The sequence below is a fragment of the Mustela erminea genome, chromosome 6 (assembly GCF_009829155.1).
Source record: "Mustela erminea isolate mMusErm1 chromosome 6, mMusErm1.Pri, whole genome shotgun sequence".
In the NCBI taxonomy this organism is placed as follows: domain Eukaryota; kingdom Metazoa; phylum Chordata; class Mammalia; order Carnivora; family Mustelidae; genus Mustela; species Mustela erminea.
Genome location: NC_045619.1, coordinates 43195373 through 43219411, shown reverse-complemented (window position 1 = coordinate 43219411; position 24039 = coordinate 43195373).

Below are 24039 nucleotides of genomic sequence, written 5' to 3'. Positions count from 1 at the left end.
TACTGTATTATTAGCTTCAGGGGTAGAATTTAGTGGTTCATCAGTTGTGTATAACACCCAGTGCCTATTACATCAACTGCCCTGCTTAATGCCCATCACCCAGTTACCCCATCCTCCCACCCCTCCAGCAACTCTGTGTTTTCCATAGTGGAAAGTCTCTTATGGTTTGCCTCCCTCTCTGTTTTCATCTTATTTTATTTTTCCTTCCCTTTCCCTATGTGCATGTGTTTTGTTTCTTTAATTCCACATAGGAATGAAATCATATGGTATTTGTCTTTCTTTAATGGCCTTCTTTCACTTAATGTATTACCCCTAGTTCCATCCAGGTTGCAAAAGTCTACAATTCTGTAGACTTTTATCACTGGTTTCTCTTGGATACTTAATCACACTTCACATTTGAGGGGTATCTTTTGAAGTTCTAGAATCTGCTGAGACTACTGCTGTTTGCCTAAGGGAAAAGTCTTTTGCTTTTTTTGTTGTTGTTATTTGTTTTTCTATAATGGATCTAGAATTTTGAATGTCTGTAAACTAAGGAAAAAATCTGGTCCTTCAGCTGACCTACATTCTTCACATGAGTGGGTTGAGATTTGCTCAGGGCTAACATTTGTTCAGATTTGTTGAGAGTAACGTTCATCAAACTTGGCTTTGAGTCTTCATTTTCATATTCAAGTTTTAGCAACTAATTCTGAGGCTACAACAAAAGTCATAGGTGTGGAGGACTTAAACAAAGTCCCTATCTGCCCTGGCAACCTCTCCAGCTGTTGTACTACTATTATAATTTGCACTTAAAATAAACGTCATATACTTCAGTTCTTTTTTAAAAAACATACTGTTTGGGGGGCACCTGGGTGGTTCAGCCAGCTGAGCAGTGGACTCTGGATTTCAGCTCAGGTTGTAATCTCGAAGTACTTGGATCAAGCCCCATGTCTTGCTCGGGGCTCAGTGCAGAGTCTGCTGGTCCTTCTCCCGTAGTTCCTCCCCCTCCTTGCTCACATGCTCTCTCTGTGTCTCTCTTTCTTTCTCTCTCTCAAATAAATATAAAATCTTAAAAAATATTATTTAGATTAAAATTTTGAGACATTATTATGTGATAAAGATTGTTAAAACTTTTATCATACATTATTTCAGGAATTTCGGTAAAAATTAATGAGCTGTTTAAGACTTAAGACCTAAAGCCAGGCGAATTGGATTAAAACTTCCCTTGGCAGCTGCATTGCCTAGGCAAGCTTCATGAGATGAAGCCTCATCTGTAGCCTCTCCGAACCTCTATTCCTCATCTGAAAATGAGAAAATAATACCACCTTTTTCGTAAGAGGGTTGTAAGGATTGCTTGAGATGGTATTTGTTAATGCTCAGAATTATGTCTGGTACATAAACAGTCATTAGTTAATTATTTTAACTATTCTGCTCTGATATTGGTTATGTTTGCTTGTTGACTGGTTTCTTGCTTTATTGGAAACACCCTGAAGTTAGCAAATCATTTTAAGTCTCTTATTACCTTTGTGAAAACTAGAACCAATGCAGTTAAATCTTTACAAATCAGTCTAATTTAGCTATTTGGATAGATAGATTTATGGAAAAATCTTTACAAATCAGTCTAATTTAGCTATTTGGATAGATAGATTTATGGAAAAGCTTGCCAAAAAAAGATACTGACTTAACTAAAGTCACTGCCGGACAAACAAAGTATAACTCACCAATAAGAAACTCTATATATGGCCAAAGGTAATAAGCTTTTCTAACATGGCTCCATCATTTAAACATTAAACCTTTAAAAAATAGGGGCACCTGGGTGGCTCAGTTGGTTAAGCATCTGCCTTCAGCTCAGGTCATGATCCCAGTGTCCAGGCTCAGAATCCTGCATCTGGCTCCCCACTGGTGAGTGGGGACAGCTGTTTCTTCCTCTGCCCCTCACCATGCTCATGCTCTTTCCTTCTCAAATATATGAAATCTTTTTTAAAAAATAATTTAAACCTTTTAAAAAAGATTTCATATATTTGAGAAGTCAAGCAGAGAGAGTCAATTATCATATGGTTTCACTTATTTGTGGAGCACAACAAAAAGCATGGAGGACATGGGGAGTTAGAGAGAAGGGGTTTGGAGTAAATTGGAAGGGGGGGTGAATCATGAGAGACTATGGACTCTGAAAAACAATCTGAGGGGTTTGAAGTGATGGGAGGGTGGGAGGTCGGGGTACCAGGTGGTGGGTATTATAGAGGGCACGGATTGCATGGAGCACTGGGTGTGGTGAAAAAATAATGATACTCTTATGCTGAAAATAAATTAATTAAAAAAATAATAATTTAAACCTTTTAAAATTAGTGAACATTCAATAGACTTTTCAAGAATATTTTTTGCATGAAATAAAATACTTCCAAAATTATAACTGCTAATATTCTAGAGATTTAGATAACCTCAGCAATCCACAAATTATTATTAATGGTATCTGAAGTAACATTAATTTACTATATTGCTATATGTAAATGGTGATCCCTTTTGATTGATAAGTTTGATCTAATGTAATTTGGAATAACAAATTACAAAAATAAATATTTTCCTGTTGATTAAATATTTATTTTTTTATCTCTTTAAAAAGGGATAGTCTCTTTAGTAGATAATCATATTCCTTAAAATGTTTTCTGAGAGTGTTAATTATAGCTAATGATAAATCTTACCAGCTCTTAATCTTTGGCAGACAGTAAGTACATTACATTGATTAAAGGGACACAAGCATAATCTCAAGCAGAATTTTTAATATGATTGTCACATTAATATATTTATTTATAATAAAGTAGAAAACATTGTTTGAACATTGCAGAAAATCATTGATCATTCCTTCTCTTTTTAATGTTTTTTTTCTTTTCTTTAAAAGTCTGAGTGTCCTTTTTTCTTTCCTTTTAATCATAGCCTTTGAACTGGAATCATCTTTAGGGTACACTGAATTGCTATTATATAGCTTAGCAGGGCCCTTTAACCCTTCTGTAGGGCACCTAGTATGAAATATCAGTTTGTTACACTGACAAAAGGACTCATTTGTTGCTTCGCTCTATGTTGTCTTATTTTGATTTTTGCCTTATTATTTTTTTAAAGATTTTATTTATTTGACAGAGAGAGATCACAAGTAGGCACAGAGAGAGAGAGAGAGTGGAGAGAGAGAGAGAGAGGAGGAGGAAGCAGGCTCCCCGCTGAGCAGAGAACCCGATGTGGGACTCGATCCCAGAACTCTGAGATCATGACCTGAGTTGAAGGCAGAGGCTTAACCCACTGAGCCACCCAGGTGCCCTTGCCTTATTATTTTTATTCAAATGGCAAATCACAGTACATTGTAATGGAACATCACTAATAAGTATCATATATATCCACATCATTAATACTAGAAATTTCTTAATGTTATCATGAAATAAGTAAGATACTGCAACTCCTTTTTTTCCCACACCAAACTTTATTCTCAGACAGTATCTTTATAGATTTTATCAGGACATAAAAGTTAGATATGAATTCCTTTCTCAAATTCAGGAAGAATGACCAATAGTTTTCAATAAATGACTATACCTTATATTTGGGTTAGGAAATTTTCAATAAAATAAGAATTGTCGTTAGATTAGTGCCATATATACTTTTATATCCATAGCCAATTTCAATAGTGCATTTCCTCTATAACTTACCCACTTCCTCCCCACAGTAATCACAACAGATTAGAAGAAGATTTCAAACATTATAAAATTTCATGTGTAATTATCCCAGGTGTATATCCAAAAATAAGTACATCCCTTTATAAACACCACAATTTCATACCAAAATTGATATTAATTAATTTGTTAATATTAAATACCCAGTCTTTATTTATAGTTCTTAAATTATTACTATTTAATCAAAATATAAAAGAACCAAAATATGGAAAATTCAATCACACCAAAAAGTTCACGTCTGTCTCTTTAAAATCAATCTCTTCCTTTGCTTCCTTTGCTCTCCAACCTCTGTTCATCAGTTTTAGGTTCCTTCTCCTTACCTTTCTCTAGAAGATTACATAAGTGAAAAAACAAAATATGTAGCTTTTTGAGTCTTAAAGCTTAGTAAAAATCATTTGACTATATATATATAGGGTCTATTTCTGCATCCTCTATTCTGTTCCATTTGTTCATCTGTCCATCTACATCAACCCTACATTTGTTGGTTACCAAATGTTATGTCTTAAAATCAGGTAAGGTGAAGTTTTCAAGTTCCTGCTTTTGAAAGTCTTGTTGAAGGTAGAGAGGGTATTCTTGATCCTTTATATTTCCATATTAGTGTTACAATTAGCTTTTCCAAAACACACACACACACAAATATGCTTGGATTTTGCTTGGGATTGCACTGAAACCACAAATCAATTGGAAGAAATTTAAAACCTTAACCAGATTTGGTCTTTTGATTCAATTCATTGATTCATGAACATAGTTTGTCTTTCCACTTATTTAAGATTCTATTATTCCTATTATCAAAGTTTTGTGTTAGTTAACATATAATCTTATATATATATTTTTAGCCAATATTTCATGTTATATGTTGCTATTATAAAGATATTTATTTATTTTAGATAGAGCAGAGGAGCAGAGGGGGAGGGAGAGGGACAAGCAGACTTGGGGTGAGTGCATACCCCTCACAGCATTCATGCTCAGGACCCTGAGATCCTAACGTTGAGATCCTCAGCTGAACTGAAATCAAGTGTCAGAAGGAGAGGAGAAGTGAATTGGGGGAAATCAGAGGGGAAGACAAACCGTGAGAGACTGTGGACTCTGAGAAACAAACTGAGGGCTTTCGAGGTGGGGGGGGGAGGTTGGGTGAGCCTGGTGGTGGGTATTATGGAGGGCACTTATTGCATGGAGTACTGGGTGAGGTGCATAAACAACAAATTTTGGAACGCTGAAAATAAACTAAATTAAATTAAATTTTAAAAAAAGAGTTGACACTCAAATGACGGAGCTACCCAGCGTTTCTGATATGTTGCTGTTATAAATGGTACTTTAAAAATGTTTAGCTTTTAACTTCCAATTGTTCTTTGCTACTGTTAAAAATACAAATGATATTTTAAAACTGACTTTGTATTGTGACGTTGACAATATACTTAACAGTTCTAGGAGCTCTTTTTAGATTTTTTTGTGTTTTCTAGGTGAATAAGTCTTGAGTAAATAGGAAAAATTGTATTGCCTCCTTTTCAACACTCATACATTTTATCTATCTCTTGTCTTATTGAATTGATTGGTACCTAAGATTTCTTCCAATTTTAGGGAAAAATCATTGCCTTTTATCATTATGTATGACACCAACTTTAGGGTTTTCATAGATGCCTTTTATTACACTGAGGAAAGACCCTTATAAGTCCTTTTCTTTTGTTGAGTTTTTAACATGAAGAGATATGAAAAATTAACAATTTTTTTTCTGCATCCATTGAAATGGTCCTAATTGTTTTCCTTCTTTAGTTTGTTGATAGTGTTAATTACATTGGTTTACCTTTAACAAATGTTTCACCAATCTTGCACTCTTTGGATAAACTTCTTGGTCATAACACATTATTTTTTTAATAAATTACTGATTTGATTATTAATGTTTCACTATGGATTATTGCATGTATGTTCATGAAGGCTACCTTTTTTTCTTATAATATCTTTGATTTGATATCAAAGTAATGTTAACATCATAAAATGTATTAGAAAGTAATCTCTCTAATTTTTAATTTTTGGTAAAGTTTTTTTTTAACATGTATTATTTTTTCTTTAAATGTTTGAGAGAAGTTTCCAGTGATGTCAACTGTGTCTGTAATTCTCTTTGCAAAGTTTTTAGAAATCCAATTAATTTAATAAAGAACTATTCAGATTATTTATTTCTTCTTAAAATTTTAGAAGTTTGTGCATTAAAAGATTTATTTCATACATCCTTATAATGTCTCTTGGAAGTAAAAGTTTAATTTTATAATAAACTCTTGACATGTTTTCCCAAGTGGTTTTTCCATTTTCTAATTTCAGCAGTAATGTTAAACCCACTGAGTGAAATTAATTTTCTGCTGTTGTATTTTTTTAATCTCTAGAAGTTCTATTTAGTTCTTTTTTTATAATCACCTTTTTCTCATTATGTTTCTATTTACTTGTAAATTGTTGAGCATTTTTAATAATAGTTGTTTGAAGATCTTGTCTCTAATGACCTCCCTCTCTCACTTCTGAGGCTATTCCATGTTACTGAGTTTTTACCTGATGATGTGGAACATGTTGCTGCTGAATTGTAAGTTTAGTAATTTTTCACTGGATGCTACACATTATAAATTACATATTTGAATGTTTAGATTTATTATCTTCTTTTAAAGAGTGCTGAAGTTTATTTTGAATAAGCCATTTAACCCTTAGAAGTCAAACAATAGCTTGTCTTTAAGTTCCACTGTGGTGGTCTTTATTTTATTTTATTTTTGAAGATTTTTCTTTATTTATTTGACAGAGGGAGAGAGAGAGAGGAGCAAGAGAGGGAATACAAGCAGGGGAACTGGGAGAGGAAGAAGCAGGCTTCCCGCAGAGCAGGAGGCCCAATGTGGGACTAGATCCCAGAATCTTGGGATCATGACCTTAGCCTAAGGCAGATGCTTAACAACTGAGCTACCCAGGCACCCTGTGGTGGTCTTTGAAGTTAGTTTGGAACTTCTACTGAGAAGTTAACTTTCCAGTCTTTCTACTAAATGCCAAGTAAATCAGCAGGTACTCCATTCTGGCTGGTAGGAACTCAAACATTTCCCAGAACTTTGTGAGTCTTGGAATCGTTCAATTTATAACTTCCTCTGTAGTTTTTTGTTGTTATTTAGCCAATACAGAGTCTCACCCTTTACCTGTACAGATTGGTATTGAGCTGAAGATTTGTGGTACCACTACGTATACTTCTGAGGTATTTCTCTATATGGATCCCTTTTCATAAATATCCAGCCCTAAAGGTTACCTGCCTCAACTTCCCTGACTATTCATGTCTATTCTCATCAGCAAGTCACCTGTGTTCTGCCAGGATTTCTCTGCCCCATGTTGCAGTTATTGTAATTGTGTGTCTAAGTAGAAGGCTGAGGTAAATGTGTATTTAGTAGATTGAAGTAATTTTTCCACTGAAGTTTCATCAAAACCTTGTCAGAAAACACCTTATTAGAGAAAGTAAAGTATGGCTTTTAAATGATAAGTATGTGTGAGTTCAATTAATGCCCAATATTACTTTTTTTTTTTTGCTTTTCATTTTGTCTTAAACTTCTTATGTGACTTAACACACATTTATGTATATCACAGTTGAAACTATACAAACAAAAGTATGTGATAATAGACATTGTCAAAGTAATTTATTGAATGCTTTACTATCACTCTAAAGAAAAAAAAAAAAAAAAAAAACCTTTGAGGGACGCCTGGGTGGAGCCATTAGTTAAGCAACCAACTCTTGATTTCGGCTCAGGACATGATTTCATGGGTCATGAGATCCAGCCCAGTAGGGTTCCATGCTCAGCCAAGAGTATACTTGAAATTCTCTCCCTCTGACTCTCCCCCAACTTGCATACCCACATGGCTCTCTCCCAAATCTCTCTCTCTCTCTCTCTCTTTAAAATAAATAAATAAATCTTTTTTTTTAAAGCCTTTGATATAATAGCTTATTTTTATCTTTTGTTATTGCATTTATTTAATAAGAATTTGTTTTTCTTATTAGAGTAACTTCTGAATGCAAAACACTATATGCTAGTTCCTATGTAAGACAGGAGGAGATACATTAAGAATAGCAGAAATATTCTGTCCTGAGACTCACCATAATTTCATTAAGAATTTAACTCTGTATCCTGCCCCTTTTAAGAGAATGAACCATTTGAGAGAGGAGTGAGGAGAGTAGCAGAGCACTTTTATGTAAACCTTGATTATAATACAGGGCAGAATGAAATAAGTGCTATTATAAAAATACACATAATCTTTCTGTGAGGGCATAGAATGTGTAGTAAATTTAAATGGGGAAATAGGAGACGACTTCAGGGTAATGTCATGGCTGTCGAGTTTTCAAAGAATAAAGTTTTGAAAAAACAACTAATATGACATGAAAATGTAGACAATATTGTATTTTTAAAATACATGTATGTCAGGGCGACTGGGTGGCTCAGTGGGTTAAAGCCTCTGCCTTCGTCTCGGGTCATGATCCCGAAGTCTTGGGATCGAGCCCCGCATTGGGCTGTTTGCTTGGCGGCCCCTGCTTCCCTTCCTCTCTCTCTGCCTGCCTCTCTGCCTACATGTGATCTCTGTCTCTCAAATAAATAATAAAATCTTTTTTAAAAGTGAGACTAATAAGAAGGATAAATGTTAGGATATGGTACAACATTTTTTGAAAACAGTTCTGGGAAAGAATTATAATTCTCTTCCACGCATTTTAAATGATCAGCACACAATGTGTGGGAATAGAGGTAAGATCAATAGTAAGAGCGGAGACCACAAATGTCTTGCAGGAACTGACAAAACTTAGTGGAGTCAAATGTTATAATTAAACAACAACAACAACACAACAATTGTATTGGTATGATTAATACACATTCTATCAGGAATTATTGAATGTATATGCTACCAAAAAAATCTGTGAATATATAGAGGTAGGTGAATTTAAATAACAAATGAAGAACAAGTTTTACTAATTTGGAAACTGAAATGAGTTCTTTTTGCCAGAATGACATCTCTAATGTATGATATCTCAAAAATAGGAAGAAAGATGAAAAGCTAACGGTCAGTTAGTTCAAAAGGAAGTAAAACACTAATTAATCCATTGAGAATCATTTTAAAAAAATAAAATCAGGCTAAGATTGGATTATTTATGTAGTTAGAATCTCAAAAAGTCCAAAGAGAAATAGAAATCCTGACAGCTTCCTACATACTTAGTTGAAAACACACGCACGCGCTTGCACACACACACTCCTATTTTTCTTTTGACAAGATTTCATAACTGGATGCATAAAGACAATAAATTTAAAGATATGCAAGGTTATGACTATATTCAGAAGATAATACCTTGCAAATGGTTGTAATTACTTTTATAGCTCTATTGATATCTGAATTATTTGTATTTGTGTCATTTCATCTTGCTAATAAAAGACCTAGCCACAGATTGAGGCAATTCTCCAAGTTCTTACTTGTTTCTGTCATTTTCAATTAATTTACTGCTATGTTAGTAAGTGTTTAATCTGGCTATGGAAAGAACAATTGGTGCTTCTACATTTCCCGGACACACTCTGTCTATATGAGGCTGTGACTATGGCTGATGGACTACACATGTAAATGTTATACACTTCAAGGCATGGCCCACCCAAGCTCCTGTGACAACCTCTAATCCCTATTTATTTCTCAGATGCAAAGGAACCGGTGGGAAGACTTGAGAATTTACTAGATAGATGGTGCATGGATTCCTGAATTACCCACATGGAATCTGGCTGTCAAGGGTGGATTGGACTGATATCTGAGTGAGAAATAAATCTTTGAAAGATTTATTTTAAAAGAGATTCTGAGCTTGCCTGTTTCAGCACCAGCATCCTCTGGTACCATGAAAAGAGATATAATAATTTTACGTAATAATAATAATAATAATGATAATGATAATTTTACATCAGTTAAATAGTCACTGTGTATTGTATCTAATGTTTGCTTCAATGTTAAGAATAAAGTAAAAACTGGACAGAGCTTGGAAAGGGGCAAAAGGATAAAGATAGGAATAGCATATTATCCTTAAGAGAAAATCCAAAAGAATGGATTTTACCTGTGGAAAGAAGACAGTTTTGTGTCTATAAGAATATTTTGGGCTATGCATCAGAGCTATCAATTGAGCTAAAAACAATTAAGCTATTAGAGACTATTAAAAATAATAGGATCTTATTTAACATCAAGAAGTTGATAAGATACTAAAGAAATAATCTACGATCCAGCCAAAATCCAATGGATGTGGAAATACAGAATGACAACATCTGTACATATCTTGAAGACAGTTGACAAATACAGTGAATTTAAGCTTTGGTTTAAGTGTTAGAAAAAAATGTCTGGCATTTGCCTACAGTGGAAAATCAAAAGGCAGAAATTCTAAAGATTAATGGACTTAAAAATAAGAAAAAGGAAAATGAACAAACCCAATAATTAGTGAATGGAAATATTAAGAATAAGAAGTAAAATTAATGAAATGAAAAACCTACAAAATGGAATCAAAAAAGTCTAAAGTTGGTTCATGACAGGAGAATCTAATAAAACAGACTAACCTTCAGTGAGATTTAGTAAATTAATGCATGGTAATAATGAACAACTTTATACAATGAATCTGAAAGCTTATACAAAATAGACAAATCTTTAGAAGAACACAAGTCACACATTGACAAACGAGGAACTATAAATTCTATAAATTCTAAATAATGCTATAATAATGTTATAATTGAATTAAATCGATAGTCAAAAATCTTGTTTGAAGAAAATTCTTAGTCTATATGGCATTGATAACATTTTAATTTCTAGGGGCATATGATTTAATACAACACCAACTGTTTGGGAAATGGGAAAAGAACATGTATACCAACTGTATAAGATTAGCATGACCTTGATATAAAAAACAAAGATAATACATGAAAATAAATTTACATACAACTTTCACCCATGAACATAGATGAAAAATATAAAATCGAATGTTAACAAACCAAATTCAACAATGAATAAAAAAGATAATATAATCTATCTTATTGGGTTTATTTCAGGGATTCAAGTTTATTTAAATTGGTGTATCAATTAATGTAATGTTCCAGATAAAATAGATCATGTCAAATAAATGTAGAAAAATTTTATCTATACATACACACATATGTATATGTGTGTGTATATATATATATATGGCATAATTATAATTGGGGTACAATTTAATTTATATATATGTAAAATTCTGTTAGATATATACCTAGCAGTGGAATTTCTGTGTTAGAGGTCAAATATGGGAGATACTAGCAAGCTGCAAATATTGTTTCTCATTCAGGTCAGTATCTTAAGTAGGTCTTTGAGGAACAGAGTTTGCAATTCTGGTATAGATTTTTATTAATGATTTTCTTTGTGGAAAGTTTCATTTTCAACAATTTTCTTCTCCCTTCTTCCCTCCCTTTATTCTTTCTTTCCTTCCTTCTTTCTTTCTTTTTTCTTTTTTTTTCCTCTCTTCCTTTTAGTATGACAATGCATTAATGGCCTCTAACGTGAATTAAGATTGAGTTGTTACATTTTCCTTGATTACTAAACATCTGCAAGACTGCAGTTCCATTCTTTGGAATTTAAATATTCTAATTGCTGAGAAACTGTGTGTAGGGGAAAATAGTAGACACAGGAGGTAAGAAAACAATTAACAAAAATTATATAAAAAACTATTATCTAGATAATGAAAAGGGGGTAATATTTGAAATGATCAATTTATGAATTTTGAATCATTAAAGTATGTGAAATGTAAAAATAACAGATCTTCTGACATGCACAGGAACTAAGTAAGCAGAAATGAGATAATTTAACACAGCCTTTTAGACTGTGGGTTCAAGCATTAGACTGACTGCCTGAACCAAAACTAGGATCTTACGTATATTAGCTGAATGACCTTGGAGAATTTTTTAAAAATCTCTGTGTCTTAGTTTCCTCATCTGTAAAATGAAGATAATGACGTTATAGATATCTTAAGATAGTTGTGGAGATTAAAGTGTTACTGGTTGTAAAATGCATAGAATAATTACTAGAAAGCATAAGGCATTTCCATCAAACCTGAAACTTGCCTGGTGTCATTCCTTAAACTTTGGCTCCTTCTGAATTCTCCATTGCTGTCCATGCCTCCTGACAACAAATCTAAACCCGCTCAATCCCAGGACCCTGAGATCATGACCTAAACCAAAGGCAGAGGCTTAACCCACTGAGCCACCCAGGTGCCCCTCCTTTTAAGATTTCTGACCTCAAACTCTTATTTACCCATGGAATTCTACACCATTACTCACCATTATTCTTATTTTCTCCCTACAAATGTTTTGCTTAACACTCTTTCCCCCATATTATGTAGTTTTCTTTACATTTAGAATGCTTCCCTCTTTACAATTGAAATTCTGTACTTTCTTCAAATTACTTTTCTTTAGGAGCACTTTGGCAAACAATCTGACTTCATACCAATTCACACCAATGCCTTTTTGCAAAGTGCTTGTAATGCACTATCACTTATTTTTTTTAAATCAGATATTCTAAGGTAGTTTGTTTTTCTAACTATAGCTCTTACTCTTGGAATCCATGATATACAATATTTTTATGTTTCTGCACGTGCTCATTTTCTCAAAGCAATACTATTTTTATGCTCAGAGTCAATAAGCAAAATGATGATCAGATATTTTCAAAGCAACAGAACTATTTAAATATATACCCTTTAGCATAAGTTCATTAATCACCCAAGGAGTACTTTGATTTAGAAGGCTCTGGATTCTACCAGTCACTTGCTAGGTAGCTTTGGGCAAGTCACTTTACACTTCTGCATCTCAGTGTCGTCAGAGCAAGTAAGCATTGGGTTATGTGCTGGACAAGCCATGGAACTTCAGAATTCTCCAATAATAGACTTTGAAACTATTCACCATTCCTCAACTCTGCAAATAACACCTCAGTGAATGAGGGCATTATGTCCCTTTGTGGCTAGAAGTTTTCCCGAGATACATACTTAGGAGTGGAATTTCTGAATTATGGAGTATCTTTGTTATTTAATTTGACTAAGTAGAGTCATATTGTCTTCCAGAGTGACTAAACCAGTCTACAGTGCCTGAGCATTCATTTATAGACATATCCACACTAGCACTTAGCATATTGAACTATCAGATCTGTTAGCTGTAGAGATACCTTCTTTCTTTGGTTACTAAGGAACTCTAACAACTGTTATATACTTGGCATTTTATTTACTTCTGTAAACTGTCTGCTCTTCTCTGCACATTTTTTCACTATTCATTATAACTAAATAGTGAAAAGATCTGTAATAAAGTAGGACAAACTGGATGGGTTGCAACAATAGACATGTATTATCTCAGTTTCTGAGGCTCCCGGTCTGAAATCAAGGTGTCTGCAGGGACTTGCTCCCTCTGAAAACTATAGGAAGGTATTCTTTGCATCTTCCAGCTTCTGATAGTTTACAGCAGTTCTTGGCATTCATTGGTTTAAAACTGCCTCACTCCAGTCTCTACCTCTCTCTTCACATGGCCTTCTTTCCTCTGTATGTATGTCCTCTCCTCTTCTCATAGGGACACTAGTCTTTGGTTTTAAAGCCCATTCTAATTTGACCTCATCTTAACTAAATATATTTGCAAGGTCTATTTCCAAGTGAGGTCAATTCTGAGTCTCTGGGTGGATTTACTACCTAAATGTTCGCCAAATGATGCATAGGTAAACAAAATGTGGTATTCCATCCATACAATGTTCTATTATTTGGCAATCAAAAGGAATGAAGCGGTGAATGGCACACACTGCCACATGGATAAACCTTGAAGCTCATGCTAATTGAAAGAAGTCAGTGACAAAATGCTATCTATTGTATAACTCATGATTACAAAAAGTCTAGAGTAGCCAAATCTGTAGAGACAGAAAATATATTAATGATTGCCTAAGGCTAGAGGGAAGAAAGTGCAATGACTACAATGGGTTTCTTCTTGGGGTAATCAGAATGTTCTAAAACTAGATTGTGGTGATGATTCCACAATTTTGTGAATTTACTAAAAACTACTGAACTGTGTACTTTAGTTAGTTAGTTATATTAAAATTCAATTAATTAACATAGAGTGTATTATTAGTTTCAGAGATAGAGGTCAGGGATTCATCAGTCTTATAGGACACTCAGTGCCCATGACATCACATGCCCTCCTAATGCCCATCATCCAGGTACCGCCTCTCTCCACCCCCTCCCTTCCAACAACCCTCAGTTTGTTTCCTATGATTAAGGGTCTCTTATGGTTAGTCTCCCTCTCTGATTTCATCCTACATTTTTCCCTCCCCTCTCCTACGATCCTCTGTTTTGTTTCTTAAATTCCACATATGAGTGAGATCATATGATAATCATCTTTCTCTGATTGACTTATTTTGCTTAGCATAAGACCCTCTAGTTCCATCCATGTCGTTGCAAACTGAGCTGTATACTTTAAATAGACAGATTTTATGGTATATGAATTATAACTTAGCAAAAGCTATTTAAAAATAACCCATACACCTGGATTTGTTGGGGGGCTTCTAGAATATGTAATAACACTGTTTTTTTTTTTGTTGTGGACTTGAAAGAGTTGATGAAATATTATCTATATTCATCTAGATATATGCTTATTTTGGGTTGAAAACTCTCACAAACTGTCATCTATTAATTTTCATAATGATGAAGTTTGTCACTAAAATTCCTTTATTTTTATAGAAGCGTATTCATCAATATTTTTCTTATGATTTATATTTTAAATTTTTTAAGTCTGTCCTTTTCTTCCATGTCAATAAAATGTTCTTTCATGTATTAATATAACTACTTTGTAGTTTTTCCTTTCATATATAGATCTTCAGTCTATCTGAAGTTCAAGTTTTATGTGTAATTTTATTTCTCCTCTTATCATGATCCAATTTTTGTGACACCATCTACAATGCAATGTATATTCTGTTCTTATTAAGTGCTTGCACACAAATGGGTTGATACCTTAGCTCCCTCTTCTTTTCAATTAGTCTAATCTTAGGACATCACCACGCTATTGTCATTACTATACTTTCCCATTTTCCTTTATTATTTCTAGAATAGTGTACTGTTATTACCTCAATAGAATAAGGGCTCCTATGGTTTCAAATAAACTCTCATCCTATTGGCTTTCCAGCAACCGGCCTGTTATCAAGCACATGGTAGACAATCAGTTAAATATAAATAAATGAAGAACGGACAAATGAAAGAAAGAGCATGTGTAAGTTATATATATAACATTCAGTAAACCAAAATAAATTACTAATTTTAATGAAATTATAAAAAATGGATGCATTTTATAAGAAGCATATATGATATAAAGAAATGAAATTGTCATAGGGCACAGTGGGGCACATAAAGAGGAGGGACTGTATACAAACTTATTTCTTCTAAAAGGACAAATCTTATGTAATTAATATTATAATCAAAATATAAACATAGTGTTTTTGTTATTCAAATAAACATAATCTTTTCTAAGAGTAATTATCTCCTTAAACCATTAATGTTATGTTTTATTGCAATTACGGCATTACTGACTTGGAGTTTGAAAATTAATAAGAAAATAATTTTAAATATCTGCTTTAATTTGGGGATTTAAAATTTTATTGTACTAATAAAATGTTCAGGCTCAGCCAACACTAATTACTATTTAGACATTGTTTGCAGGTGCAAATATGAAAACATTTTATAAAATTATAGACACTTTATTATATTTTAAATACCTGTGTTTTATAAAAACTAGTAATGTTTGAAGCAATTTTCATTTAACTGTTTTTAAAATAATTTCAAGAAGCCAACAAAATTATGATTATTCTTCTTTGAAAAATAATATTTATATTTATAAAATATCTCAGTCTGATCCTTATCTGACATTACTTCTGTCCACATCAAGGCCCCAGCGCTCCATTAGCACCTGTTCTTAGATCAAAAATCATTTATGCTCTGCACAATTTGTACATTCACTTTTTCCGACTGAAGTCACTTTTTGCAGTTATATAAGCACAAAACAATACAATGTGCAAAAATGTCTAGAATATAAAAAGATAACTGCATTATTGGCCTTCTACAGAGTCAGTCTGAAGGAAAACCAGAAGTACATTTCAAAGTTCTACTCCCCTGGGATCTAGATAGACTATACAGAGACTAACTGGATAGACTGTGTGTAGTCTAACCTACAGGCTAAAGGTAAGAAAAGGAGATGCAGTAAAGGAAAGGGAATTCAAATAAGGAATGTGCAACTTAGGCTTGCTGAATTCTTACCATGAACCTCACTTTATGCTTGATGTTTTCATATACCATTTCTCTTGTAAGAGTCAACCAAACGCCACATATTATATTATTTTCTGAATTTAAATGCTACAGCTTTTTTTTTTTTTAAAGATTTATTTATTTATTCATTCATTTATTTGACACAGAGAGACACACACACACACAGCGAGAGAGGGAACACAAACAGGGGGAGTGGGAGAGGGAGAAACAGGCTTCCTGCCGAGCAGGGAGCCTGATGTGGGCTCAATCCCAGGACCCTGGGATCATGACCAAAGGCAGACGCTTAACCACTGAACCACCCAGGTGCCCCATGCTACAGCTTTCTTGGTAAGAAAAGAGAAGTTCATAGTGAACACCTGTCTAATATCCCAGAACCTGCTCAGGAACACCAAGACAAGAAGCTCCTCCTCCTAGGGCTCCATCCAGCATGCACACCACGACAGCAGGGGTCTGAGACCAGATAGAAAGTACAGATATTTTCTGAGAAGAGAAAAGTATAAAGTAGTATTCATAAATATAATAAAATCTTGTGTTTTATCAGCTCCATGACATCTAGACCCAAATTGTTAATATTTAGTGACTAAATTTTAGTTGGCGTGCCATTGCGTGAACAAATTTCTCAGTTAATTCTCAGTTACACACACCTAGTTTTGATTTTTGCCCATTTCACATTATAATTTAAGAGTAGTAAAAATACGTGATTGCTTTAAAAACAAAAACAAAACCAAAATTGTTGACTTTTCAAGGAACTGGGCAAAACAGTTTGCCCAAATCCTTAGTTCACCGCTGGAAACATGTCTACAGTTAACTATTTTAAATAGAAGATTACCTTAGCAGGAGAAAGATATTGCTTCCTGAAAATATACTTTATCTTAATCTTTAGCTGTGGGCATTTTTGTAAAAAAAGGACAATTTAGAAATGGTGTTTAAGTTAATGTTGTTACAAGGGAGGGGACTACAGTTAGAGAAGGCATGCAGTACTTTTCTAACATCTGATGCATGTTATGGTATGTTTCCATTAGCTCTCGATATATTTCCTCAAACTCTGAAAATGCAGTTTGATATTTTAATGTATTAAGAACTTAATTAATCATGACAGTTTGGTCATCCGCAGAGTAGACAAGTTTATTATTAGATTTCAGATTTTGAATTTTTAAAAATTCCATTTTATTGTTATGTTTCTTTTTCTGAAACAATTCCTTTAAATTATGCAGGAATAAATTTCATATCTAACAATCAAATAAGATTTTGCTGTTTCATCAAAAGGAATCCATGTGTTTTCCTTTATGGTTTCACTTTTAAAGAAAAAAAAAGACTTCTTTTAGATTAATATTCAGTTAAGTTTTAAACTTTTAGAAACATGGCAAACTTGTTAAGGGTGTTGAGGATTATCATTTATAGTAACTTGCCCAACTATGCTCGAGTGTCTCCATTTTATGAATTAATAACACTGATGACTATCATATATTTTAATAGAATATATTTTAGCAGTACTTACTGCATGCTAGACAATGTTCAAAGAATCTTATATACAAAAAAAAAAAGAATCTTATATACAATAGTTTGCTTTTAATTTACACACTAACCCAATCTGGGTTAAATAAATAGAGATGATGGGGAAACTGAGGCACAAATTGGCCATATAACTTAAACGAGTCGCATAACTTATGGGGAGCAAACTCATTCACCGGGCTCCAGAGGGTGAATATTTATCGTTCCATAACAGGTACCACAAAGTAACCATAGTGAGAAAAGCATTGAATAGCAATTCTTTGCGGGGGGGAAGATTTTATTTATGTATTTATTTATTTATTTATTTATTTGAGAGAGAGAGATGTCGAGAGAGAGAAGGGAGAGAGAGCAAGGGCAAGGAGGAGAGGGAGAAGCAGGTTCCCTGTGAGCAGGAAGCCCAACGTGGGGCTCAAACCCAGCACCCTGTGATCATGACCTGAGCTGAAGGCAGATGCTTAACCAACTGCGCCACCCAGGCGCCCCTGAATAGCCATTCCTATGATATATATGGAAGGTGGTTTTACTAGCGATTAGTTGCCCAGTATTTTACTAGCAACTAGTTGCCCAGTACTAGTTGATGATCTCAGATTGAGAATGAGAAGGGAAAGTAGACTAAAGGAAGGATAGATAATTTTCAAAGCTGAAATGTGATCTCTTAGAGTTCTTGCTTCAAATAAAGGAAAATTAAAGTCTATGCCCAATGATATGAATTTGACCATTTTGACTAATGATTAAGTCCAAATGCTTCAGTCTGTTAAAAAATATATATATATTTGTCTGTCCAAACGAAATAACCAGCTGGTTGCTTAACTTTTTTTTTTTTTTTTTACCTTTCCAACAAAAACAGACAAATTAGTAAATATAGAACTGATCTGAATTGTAGAATTCCCTTGTTAAAGGGAGTTGCCTAAAATATTGTCACAGAGACCTGGAAGTCAGAGATGCACAGGCAATCTGACAAGAAGGTATACTCTCCTGAATGATCAATAAAACCTCAAAGTCCATGTCCTACATTAACCTAAAAATCCACAGTGAGGTTAGGTTTTATCTGGTGAAATCAAACCTTCACAAGTCTCATCTTTAAGCTCTAATGCAGTATATAGAATGTTTAATTTATATCAAAATTTCTGTACTTGGCTGAAATCACAAGAATATGGATGAAAGACTCTGTAGAGTTCTGTGTGCCCACTAGGTACCTAAATGAATAAATCAACTGCAATTTAATATGTGTAGTGAGTTTAGAAAGGGTTGAGCAAAGGAGATGATCAAACGCTGAGAAACAGGGCTATAAGAAAAAAAAAAGTTAAAGTAAAAAGGATAATGTCGCCTGGGGAAAAAATTGAGAAGTAATTTAGGAATAGTCTTCAGAGATATGAAGTCTATTTTAGAAATGGTGGTAGCTGGTTGATTCCTTTTTCCAACAAGAAAAGAAAAGAAAGAAACAGAGCCAATGTAGTTATGAAATACTATTTTCCAGACATTTACTAGTAGAGACAAAATCTATTCCAAAGATACAGCTATGTATGCTTATACCTACATATGTGTATGTGTAGTAATTTGCAGAATGTTTTTAAAAATAGATTCTGAATTATTACTTGTCAATCCATGGCTTGTAATTTATATGTTTTTGCTGGTTGAGTAAGTATCACAGACTTCAGAAAATAAAGAATCTTTTTGCCAGGCCCAGTCACTTTAGTGCAGAATCTCCTGACCCCACTGAAGATGAAAGTCATCAGCTTCAGTCTTGAGTCAGAGTAATACCACATGTCCTTATATATTATTGAATAGAAAGTCACTATTAGATTTTTTACAATTAAAGATAGTTGACTAGTCTGAATAACACTTACTGGTGAATGCAAATTGAGGGATAAATATTGAACTGAAAGTCCAGTCTTTTATTTTTTTTTAAGCAAGATGGTTTCTCATTCATAAGATAATTACATTAAAATAAAAGACTTCACAATTGTTTAGCTTCAACATGGATGAGAACCTAGCAGACATATTGAACAGCCAAATACAAGCAGGAAACAACCAACCACAAGGGCAGAACAACTGATCATGAGGGGAGAACAACCAATCATGAGAAAAGAAAGGAGAGGATGGTCTTTTGTCAATGCCAATGTTAAAAACAATGGCAAGGTGTGCAAGACTGCCAAATGGGTAAAGATGCCTGCCCCGTAAGCATAAGGAGCCAAGAAAGCAGATGAGAGAAAGAAGACCAAGAGCATTTGTCTGTTATCAACAGCAGATGAAGAGAATGAGTCAAAACAAGAGACCACAGCTTCAACTGAAGCAGAACCAAGAGACCCAGGGGAATTCTGCCAAGTAATACTAGATTGTGTCTAGAGATGCCTGGACACCTGTAACTGTCTGCAAAGTCTGCAGGGAAACCTGTGCAGAAATGGCCATCCACACAGAAATTAAATGTTATACCAGCCGCCTATACAGAGTGAATGAAATGATTAAAATGAAATCTACAAGATACAAAAATAAAATAATTTTAAAAAATAATTAAAAAGGACTGTGTGTGATTTTGTGATTTGTGTGTGATTTTGAAGTATCCTTTTTGACTTGTCTTTTTTTTTAATGACAAAATGTCTTTTATTTAAATTTTAATTAAATAAATTAAATGTATTTAAATGGCAAAATGTTTTTATTTAAACATTTTGCTTTAACTCAATGATTCCTTTAACTCAGTGGTTCTCTGGTATCCCTTCCTTTCCCAAACTTAATTTGCTCCCTTGAGGATGCAAGTAATATTTCCTTTTATTCCACTTCAGAGTTTTTATGAGGATCCAAAAAGATGATAATGTGAAAAAACCCTTAAAATGTCTAGAAACACAGAGCATTCTGATGGTGGTTTTATTTGTCATGTATGGCAAATCACTTCTGAAGTTATGCACTGGAGATCTGGGGGCAGCTGCCATGTTTGTTTGTTCCACATTTGAAAAAAGTTTGACAAGTGTTAGTCATGTTATCCAGATTGGACAAAGGAAATGATCGGAAGATGTTTGGGTAATGCTGAAACCCGATCACGGTAACACATCTTTTGATGGTGCTTAGGTTGCAACTTACAGAACCCTCTCTGGGTAACTGAGGCCAAGTAGAATTCACTGAAGGAGACCTCAAGACTTTGGCTGGAATAGGCAAGAGCTACTACAGCCCCCCAAAGGCTGAGGAAGAAAGAACAAAGGAACAGACTCAGGAGGCTCTTTTGGCTAGTAGGAGTCACTCCCCTTCCTGCCATCTTGTCACTCAGCTCACCATCAAAGTCCTATAGAGTCTAATGGACTCAGCTGCGTTTGCAAGCCCACATCTTGTCTCAGAACCAACAATGAAAGTTAATGATACCCTCTCAAGGATGCAAACAAGGTGGAAGAAGAGATGGTCATTTGAGAGGCTTCTACTAGAAGTGAGAGCAGACACTGAGGAACTAAAACAGCTATAACAACTGACTACTACATAACATGGACTTATGGCTTGTCACAGGGTAAATATGGATAAATTAGATTTCTTTCAAAAATTTCCAAATACTGGAGAATGTAATCGATCTTAAGTAAACCATGTGTTATTTCTAATAATTCCTAATAAATTCTAATATTTAGAAATATTTCTTAATGTATATAAAACATAATAGAGCATGAAAAATATATTAACTGACATGCACTTTTTTTCTTTTCAGCTATATCACCATTGCAATTGGTTGGAAGTCTGACACTTTTCATAAGTCAATAGAATAGCATTTCTCTCCTTGTGTTTGAAAGGATCTGTCTGGGTCTCAAATGGCTAATCAACCTGTATGTTTGGTTTTACCTTTAAAATAATGGAGATAATCACTCTAATTAGGACAAATGTACCCTTTTGATCCTAAGTGCCCATCAAAATATCCAGCACAGTTATTTCCTAACAATGCTGTCCTATTTTTAATAAAATCTGTTAAAAATATCTCTCTATGTTATCTAATTGTCTCTGTAAGAAAACAGGGTTCTAAACCAACTGTTTGTCTTAAAGACCATTCATTCATTCATGCATTTATTGCAAATATTTATTAAGCACCGCAGACATTGGGAAGATAACAATAAACTGCTACCACTTATGAAGCTTAAAGTCTCATACAGAATAAGTAGGGGCATTTTCAACAAAATAAAGTTTTGAGAACTATACAGAAGACTCAAACTCGCCTAAGAGAATCTGATGATGGTTGCCAGATAAGGTAGGCTGTAGTTTTATGTGGTGTCTTTTTTTTACAGCTTTATTGAAATATAATTGACATATAACATTACATAGCTCTAAAGTGTACAACATAATGTTTTGATATTTGTATATATTGCAGAATGATTCTCTGAGTAAGTTTAGATAACATCCATCACCTCACATATTCACAATTTTTTTCTTGTGGTGAAAAGTTTTAACATCTACTCTCTTACCACCTTTTAAATGTTCTGCACAGTATTACTAACTACAGTCACCAACTGTACATTACAACCTCAGAACATATTTATCTTATAACTGAAAGTTTCAAGAAGATACTGTGGGACTATATGAAGGATGTTAATATGACTGGAATAATCGGCAGCATAAAATAAATTCCTTCTTTCCCTTGAATGTTTTAAATACTCAACTACAGCAGTTAAAGTAATGCTAACTATTGTAATAAACACATCCCTACAGCTGTGTGCTTTAAGACAAGTTTAGTTCTCACTCAACTTTTGCTTGAATGTGGGTACTTTACATCAGCATGCAACTTTTCTACACATGGTGACTCCCTGAGTTTTCTGCTTCAAGCTGAAACATGAAGATAAAGTAAAACAAAAACAAAAATACCCCTCTCACCAAAAAAACTCCTCTGCTTAACTGTTTGTCCTGCAAATGACATATATGGCTTCTACTTACATTCCGTTGGTGAGAAATAATCATATTGGTCCCACATGCCACATTTCCCAATGGCAGCTCTATTTTATGAAAACCAGACTATAACATGATTGATAGTTAGTTGTCCTGCTTCAGAAGTTAAAGCAAAAGGATAAGGAGGAGGGAGAGAGTGTAGGCGGGAGTGTAACAGGGAAGGAGTGGGGGGGAGAGAGAGAGCGGAAAAATTAACAGGTATGGAATTTATAATAATGTATGATGATACCACCAATGATTTTAACAAAAGTGATCAAGAGCAATTGACATTTTTGCAGATTAGGAATAATAAGAAATAGAATTCGGAGTTAGGGGCTCAAATCTCTTAATACTTTTAAAAGGATGTTATTTTAGACTTTAATTTCCCCCCGAGGAATGGATAAAGAATATAAATGAATAGATTTACATATTTCAACATGTGTAGATCTCAAAAACAATGTGACGTGGAAAAAAACCCCACAATTATTGAATGATGTAAACAATATTATACTAATTGTATAAATTAAGGCACAAAATATATTGCTACATCATGTTTATGGATAAATATATATATATATATATATATATATATATTTTAATTATTTATTTGAGAGAGAGAGGGCACTAAAGAGAAAGAGCAAGCACAAGTGGAGGTTAAGAGGTAGAAGGAGAAGCAGGCTCCTTATTAGCAGGGAGTCCGACGCAGGACTCAATTCCTGGACCCTGGCATCATGACGCGAGCCAAAGGCAGACATTTAACTGACTGAGCCACCCAGTGCCCCATATTTAGAAAAATTATTAAAATATGTAGTAGAAGAACACATACCATATTTTAGGCAATAGTTTTCTGGGGGGATAGAAACAATGATATGAAATGGTAGGAATATATAAAAGAGATTCCAAATTTATGGATAACACATTATGTCATTTATAAAAATGAAAATAAAATATGGGAAATGTCAAATTTTTTTTTATTTGAAGTAGTGAGTACAAAGCTATTTGTTGAAGATAATGTTTTTCATATTAAAGTGACCCTGCAAATTTCACTGAGTCCTTTCCTTAGAAAGCAGGTGCTTGGTGCTGGCATTTAAGGCATTTTTATGCTCCTGAGGTTATATTATTTAGCAAAGTTTAAATTATGATCTGAAAGCATGTGCATATTTTTTGTGAGCTGAAAAATTTTGGACAACATTGCTAAGTATAGTTTGAGTTTGGAAAAATAGGAAAAGAATTACCAGCTAAGATGACATTACATGATTGGATTTAATATAATTACACTCTCTTCTAGCACATTTCTGAGGCTTTAGATATAAAATTTTTTTTTATTTTATAATTTATAAACATGGTTTAAGAATAATTTATAGACATGGTTCCCAGAAAGATACAGAGAAGAACAGTAGTTACTGTCTAGAAAGTAACCCTCCAAGATGGGAGAAGTATTTATCCAGTGATCTGTTTATTCTCTTGTCTGACAGGTCAACTGCATTACTGGGTGGCTTCAAGTTAAGAGAACAGAATGCCAACTAACTACTGTTTCTTTTCCTCTCTATTACTCTGTCATAGTCCATAATGCAGGAACTTGACTTTAGGAAAAATGAGGAGAAAGCCTCTTTTTTCTCTCTAATCCTCATTCGCTCT